Raw genomic sequence first — 7,360 nt, 5'->3', positions numbered from 1 at the left:
AGAGCCTCCTGAATGCATAATGCAAGCCTATCTAATAAACAGGAAAATGCTGGAAACCAGAGGTTCATAAACTGCTTGATAGCCATAGGGTCTTGAACACTGAGTCACTGCTGCTATTCCAGAACAGCCATTCAACACCTCTGGTGTGTGTTTGGATGTGCTTGTGGGTGAGTGTTGATCTTACAAAGCAACTGTGGTTGTTCTGTAACAATTCAACAATTCTCCCGCCCTTGAGGGGGTCAATGTACGGAGCACCGCAGGGGACATGGGAGAAAAAAAAATTAAGACTGACTTTTGCGAGATCTCGCAAAACTATCTCGGGATCTCAAACTCAGGATTTCGCAAAAGTTTTGCGAGATCCCGAGTTAGTTTTGCGAGATCTCGCAAAAGTCCGTCTTAATTTTTTTTCCTCCCATGTCCCCTGCGGGGCTCCGTATCAATGATCAATGAGAAAGATCAAATAAAAGACAAACATAGACTGTAAATAAAAGATGGCGTCCTGGGTTTTAAACAGAAACCCAATTTGGGGGAACTTTACACCTGCTATCTTTCTAAGGAATGGCTCCTTTCTCCTTTAGTTTTAAAATGCTGTTTTGTTTCATAGATGTCTATTAATAAAAAAGGCCTCTGTCTCCCATTGGTTGATTCCAGTAACAACTGAAGTCATAGTTAATGGTGCAAATCAGGATAAACCAGCGTATAGTTTAAGATGGCCTATCAGTATAAAAGAAGCTGGGCCCGAGCTAAGCAATGGATGATGTCACAGTGGTGACATCCATCCTTTATATAAGATATATTTTTATATAGGTCAAACTCCAGCAACAAGTGTTCTTATATAGAACACAGTCCTTTACTAATGTGTTTCAGCTTGTGGTCAGGGTTGCTATTACACACAAAAAGAGAGCATGTTAATACACAAGCAATCCTTTCTGTAATTATTTTAAATTAACGTCTTTAGCATTTCAATGGATGACAATTCTTCATGGAATAATACCTTAATGTAATTAAAAGGTGGCAAAATAAAGCAGATCACAATGAATGAAACACCATCACTGTGTCCATTTGAAGTATTAGAAATGTATGGCTATATTTTAGGCACCAGGAAGTTCTCCAACACAGCTGCTGGCTCCGGCATCACAGTGTCAGAGTTAGATATATTCCGTGTGTTAGGGGTCAAAGGTTAATTATGTCTTATTTGCTACACTATTCCCAAACTAGTGAAGGCGAAGAATTCACAAGCAGTGAACTCCTCATCTGATTTCAATAGTAAATCTGTAGACTGAATGGAACACTGTGGCTCTCCGAGGTAAACAGTCTCTATCGCACTGGATGATGACTCATTCTTTTATCTTAACATACAGCACAGTCAGCCGCTTCTAGTAGCATCCTACCTGGGGAAGCATAACAATATGACCCTCCACCATAAGTGCTATAAATACCAACAGTCTTACACAAGAAAAACATGGTTATGATGTTGATGGTAGAGGTGCTGGTTTCCTGGATTTTTCCTACAAAGGACAAATTACATGTAAACACTACATAAAACACTGGAAATAACTAAAAATCTGCTGGTTGATCTGTTTGTTAGCCGTCGTCAGGTTTGGTCTCTGCAGTCTACAGTGCAGCTAAAGGAAAAAACAACAAGACACTTGGGACTTTGCTTCATAACAATCACAGAAGTCACTAATCCTCTGCGTTTCTTTGTGGAAGTTTTATACAAATGCATCCAGTGCAGCACTTATTTGATTTATGCTCTGCCCAGCTCTGCTTGGCTCAGCTGGTTGTCATGTTTGTGGCATTCCAAACATATGTTGCCGACAGGGAAGTTGCAGAGTGCACTCTGGGGAACAAACTATGCAATGGAAACACTCGTTACATGGATGAAGGGTGTTTGTCTCTTTTTTATGTTTTTAATTGGTACTGGCATTTGCACTGGCAAATAGCTGTTATTGACCGATAAAATCTTGAATTGAGGTTTCCAGAGAGGTGCAATTAAAAAGAATCAATTTTTATTGCCCTTTCACAATAGAAAGTGGTATAAACCTACCCACAGCAAGTCTCTATAGCAGCAGCTGATAGTGATGCAAATACACACTGCAGTAAAGGCTGCACAATGTCAGTTTCTCAAAACAGATGGCAACATGAAGACCAGCTCCTCTTTCTTACAAGCCTTTCCCCATGAACATGAGCCATGAGCATATACAAACTTATTCACACATACAGTAAGGAGGTCAAAACGGCAAACGCAGATCAGGCCAGTCCTGCAGAGTCACCCTATTGCCGCAGTGCATGCAGAATAAGGTCCAGCAGAGCACAGCAATAAAGCTGCTACAGCAGTGCTCTTACTAATTAACATAACAAAGAAAAAATAATAATGTTCTAATCCTTGAACAAATATAATCAATCAATAATAACAAGACTCTGTTTTTTTTCTTTTATGCTCACCAGTGTTAATGGTGCTCTTATAGTTTCGTTACATCAGGCATTTATTGGACTTTTGCCCTCATTTGGCTTTGGTTAAAAAGCACTTCTGGATTTCTAAGGGGCTGTCTGAGCTTAATCAGGTCAAATGCTCAAAATATCCAATACACCAGAGGTTTGTCATTAGTGAGCCAAGCAGCAGCAAATGAAACCACGCCAGAGTGCTGCAGCCTAAATGATCGTGCTAATAGCGTGTGTGAACCAAAGAGCATTGATAAAAGCAGGAAATCAATAATCACATTATTACAGTGTACAACTCAGCACTGCCTACATGAATCTCGTTCACTGTCGATTGACATTGCTTATCTCTCCTGCCTATTTCAGGCATGTATCATCTGAAGTGGTATTTTTGTGAACACTGGATGGATAGAAGAATATCTGCTCTCTTTTTTCTCTGTGTTGGTCTCCACCATCTCCTGAGTAACGTATGTACTCAATTCTTCACTGTGAACAGCCACGAAAGGGCGAGAGATGGAACACAGAAAAGATCGTCAGGACCAAAATCAAACATATAAAGTGAAAAAATGAGAGGAAATTGTTTACAACCTTTGCTTTTAGCCTCTGGTTTGACTTCATTGTGCAGCAATAATTGCAGCTAATCTTTTGAATAACTGTTGATGAGTCCTGCATCGACTTTGGAGGATCTTTTGCCCATTTCATAGTTTATAACATAATTTAATGTTGCTAAGTTTCCTTCCATAACTTTAAGGTTTGGACTTGAACTTGGCTGTTCCAAACCATTATTTTTATTCCTTTATTTTTTTTTCTGTGTTCAGCTGAACAACTTGGAAGATTTCATGAGATCATAAGAAATCTCACTTGTGTATTTCCACCAACATGTTGTGAAGACGAGACTTTTTTAATCTCTGTTTTTGTAATGTAAAAACAGGGGTGCATACTCACACTTGATTATCATCCCAGTGACGGAAAATACCTTACAAATAACAATTTGTTATGTTAATGATTCAATTTGTTAAATTGGTTGTCTTTATCTACCTGTAGCAACATTTAGCTTCCAGTTACACAGGCCTAAACACCAGTTGGTGACCAGGCAAACACTGGCCACTAGAGAAACCAGTGGTGAGTGGTTACTGGAGGTTGCAGCCATTCCCTGTTAAGTCCTTTGCTAAAGTAAGTCACAGAGGCATAGAGGCTGGTCGTTGACCCCCTTGCAACCACCAATCACTAGTCTTGGTCACTAAGTGATGGTGAATTTTGTGTGAATGCAAAAAGAGACTGTTTGTCTTCATAGTAAAAGTTGCAGTGTTTGGAAATGTGTTGGTTTCAGCAGTAAGACATACGTTGCATTAAAGCAAACATTCTCAGTTTCTTTGTGCTGCACTTTTTCAGGTTTCACTACTGCTTGGTGGTTATTTAGCGAGTATCTGGTAAATGGGCTGATTGTCTACCTGAGCACTAAAAAGTGTTTTATACAACTTACCTCATTCCTCCATTTATACATGTAGTTTTTCTACCTAAAAACACTCACACGGAAGCACCAGAGTTCATACTCCAACAGATGTACTGGAGTATGACTGCAGCAGTAACAGCCAGGAATAGATCCACCAACCTTGCGACTAGCAGATGACCTGCTCTACCTCCTGAGCTACAGCCACCCCAGTCTGCAAGCAAGTCATCATCTTCCATGCACATAACAGGTGACTGCAGCAATCTAGCAACCAAAGCAATTATATGAAGGTTGCTTGTGCAGTATTGTCTTTACGACCAGGTTCACCTAACAACTGCTACTAAAGACTACCAGCAACCTTCAGCTACAAATCACTATCTGCTCAGGGAGTACACATTCTTCTCTAGAGATCTGAGGGCCACAGACCGGTCTCTAGGTGTGTAACTGAGGTCTGAAGAGCCACTTATACAATTAAACGTAGTATTGTGTAAAATTAAGCTTTCTGCTATTTCCCCTGCTCTTTCTTCTTTATAGCCACTAAACCTTATCTCCAGTTACTGTAGAAATATTGTGCAAACAACTGAAATTCAAAGTGACATGTTTTACTGCACATGTGGGCTATACCTATACTAAAAGGGAATACCCTTTCTTCCTTTGCAGCATTCATGGATTTGAAGGTTTGATTGACACTACAACAAATAGAACAAAGAGCATTTCATATACTGAGAGACCACCGGAGCAGTGCCACACTTGAAGGATCAACAATTCTGCTTGTTGTTCCTAAAATTTACTCTCCATGAGTGCATCTGGATAAATGGCACACATTTTTGCCTGGTGACTACGTCACCATGGCAACGGTCAGTCCGCCACTTGTTTGGAACGTGACCAGAAGGAGAGTGGCTATTGGCTGGGTGCACTGAGGAACAGGATGAAGGAAGGAGCCTGCTGCTGACAAGATGGCAATGCTGCAAAGGACAGCTCAGTCTTACAGCTTGCAGCAATGCATTGGACTTCTGTTTCAGACAGCGTACTGACCGTATGTGGCCTCATAAATTAATTAAGGTTCATAAGTGTGGCTGGAGAACTGAACAGTCCTAACGGAACAGGCTCAGTTCCCCAAGAGCCCCTGTGACTCCTTGGGTGCCTGGGTCTGGTAGCCCCTTTCTGAAGGGTATCTAAAAAGAGATTCAAAATGAAAGGATAAAAGAGACTCAACAACAAACAATTTAAACATGAAAATAGAACTTAAAATGGCAACGGAAATGGAATGGCTTTAAAATTAAGTGCACAAATACACACATTTCCTTAAAAAGGCAACAAATGATTCAAAACAATTACAAAGACCCAAAACAACTATGAAAGATCCAATAAAACAACACCTAAAACCATTCCACAAATATGCAAATTAAACAAAAGTAGAGGCAAAGAGACAGAGAACAACAAAAATAACATTTCTTACATATAAAGATCAAAAGCCTATAAACAGAGACTGAAAACAGTTTTACACAAAAGTAGAAAACTCAAATCTAAAAGACAATCACTACCAAGACATGCAACATGGCAACACAAAAAATGCAAAAGCTGCTAGAGATGAAAGAAAATGGGCTCAGTGTCTCATAGTGCATTAGTGTCCAAATGTATTTAACAGTCTTTGCTTGCACATATGTACTTCTCGGTGTCTACCTACTTAACTGTAAAAAACGTTGAGCATTTATGATGACAAAGTGGAGGAAGTGTTCTTTCAGCACTGGCACAGAAATGCACAATATGCTTTCTGTGCCAAGAATATTCAGGGAGATCCTTGCGCCAGAATCTTCAATCAAACTCCTTTCATAACTCCATCCATTCACTGACTACGCTTCTCTGCCACTCTATTAAAATCAGGCTTAAGCCTGACAGAAAACCCGTAAAAGAAAACTGTGCGCAAATGAATTTGCTCACGGAAACTAGACTGTTCTGTGATATGATCAGAGTAAAAGCCATGTGGACATGAAAAAAGAGCTCTGGCTCTGTCATCTGTCAGGCAGGACGTTACGTTAGTGGAAAAACAGGAATGCTGCAAGGTCAAACTGCAGCGCCAGGCAACCCGTCACGACTCTGCCGCCTGCAAACATGGATGACACTCACTTTGAGTGTGAGCTACTTGTGCATGCGGAGCCAGGGGTTTTAAAAACTGTCTGCTGTGACGCTGCGTGGACAGTGTGTACTATATCTGACGCCCAAAGGCCCGTGAGAGTTCAAACATGGACGCGCAGGATGACCAGACGCGAAAACATCTGCCGGAGGAAGCGCACTGCGCATCAACATCATCATCATCATCATGCCTCCATCAGCTGCACCAAAACAAACAGACAGGCCAGAAAACAGCCTGACCCGACAACCAAGAGCTTTACTCTCCACAAATTCCCTGCACGGGGGCTCCATTCACTTATTATTTCTAACCGCTGTTGTGAGCCACTCGGTTCACTACACGCAGAGTCGTTCTCCGCACTGAGAGAGCTCTGCAGCATCCACGGATGGCACCGATGATTTCCATAAACGGGCTTGACCCGGCCCCGCTTACCTGTGCCCGGCTTCCCGTATACCGCTGTTAGTCCGTCCACAGCTCCATCGCCATGGTTGTTGTTGTGTCCCTCATTTCTTCCACCAAGAGCTCCGCCTGATGGAGCGGCGGCACGTCCGAGGAGGCGTGGGGAGGAGGGAGAGAGGGGGCTGAGTCAGGAGGGATGCAGGGAGATGCACTGGATGGCTGCCGCGTGAGGAGGAGAGGCACAAGGGTATATGGACGGAAGCATCTGCGTCACGTTACGTCAGATTGATCTTTTTAAAGGGAAACACTGCTTCATTTGTCGGGCTTCAGCTCAGTGCAAGCTACAGTGCAAGCTTCTTTAACACCGAGAATACATTAGAGACAGGGCTGCTGTCACTGCAAGGAGAAAGTGGTCTGTTACTAGGTAACACTGCAATAAATATATAATTATGGCTATTGTGAAGATGTAAAAATATTTGTTAGGAGTGATCGACAGGATTTTAAATGAGTAAATCAGAGGGACAAATATATGCTCGGACATGTGCAGAGGAGGGGAAGTGGACATTCTGGGTGAATGATGTTGAGGTAGGAAAAGAGGAAGATCAAAGAGAAAGTTCGAGGATGTTGTGAAGGAGGACATGCAGAGGGTTGGTGTGACACAAGGGGATGTTGGCCAGAGGATGAGAGAGAAGTAGACAAGTAGCCAGTGTCCAAACAAAAACTTTGAAAGACCTCCAGAAAGACTTTTGTACAGCGTTCAAGATAAACAAGAGTTAGTGAGTTTTCATTGTCCTCATTTAAAGTGCTATTAAATGGTTAAACATTTCTTTGTTTTACATAGACCTGTAATAAAACCTGACTTCCTTTTACTTATTTTTAAAGACTTTGTGCCAAATCTCAAAATTGTCCTATACTGACCGTCTCAGCCATAGTTCAAGAAA

General features: G+C 41.6%; 1 protein-coding gene across 3 annotated transcripts in view; it reads right to left on the bottom strand.

Moving 5' to 3' along the window:
- The window catches only part of snphb (syntaphilin b), a 28,852-nt gene extending 22,203 nt beyond the window's left edge, over positions 1 to 6,649 (bottom strand). For all 3 annotated transcript variants that reach the window (XM_005744641.1, XM_005744642.1, XM_005744643.1), the window contains exon 1: positions 6,453 to 6,649. The gene's annotated coding sequence lies outside the window, so the exon portion shown is untranslated. The remainder of the gene's footprint in view (positions 1 to 6,452) is intronic.
- Positions 6,650 to 7,360: the final 711 nt, after the last annotated feature.

This window comes from Pundamilia nyererei, unplaced genomic scaffold (assembly GCF_000239375.1).
Source record: "Pundamilia nyererei isolate P.nyererei 1_Seehausen unplaced genomic scaffold, PunNye1.0 scaffold00147, whole genome shotgun sequence".
Lineage (NCBI taxonomy): Eukaryota > Metazoa > Chordata > Actinopteri > Cichliformes > Cichlidae > Pundamilia > Pundamilia nyererei.
This window is presented reverse-complemented; position numbering and strand designations above follow the sequence as displayed.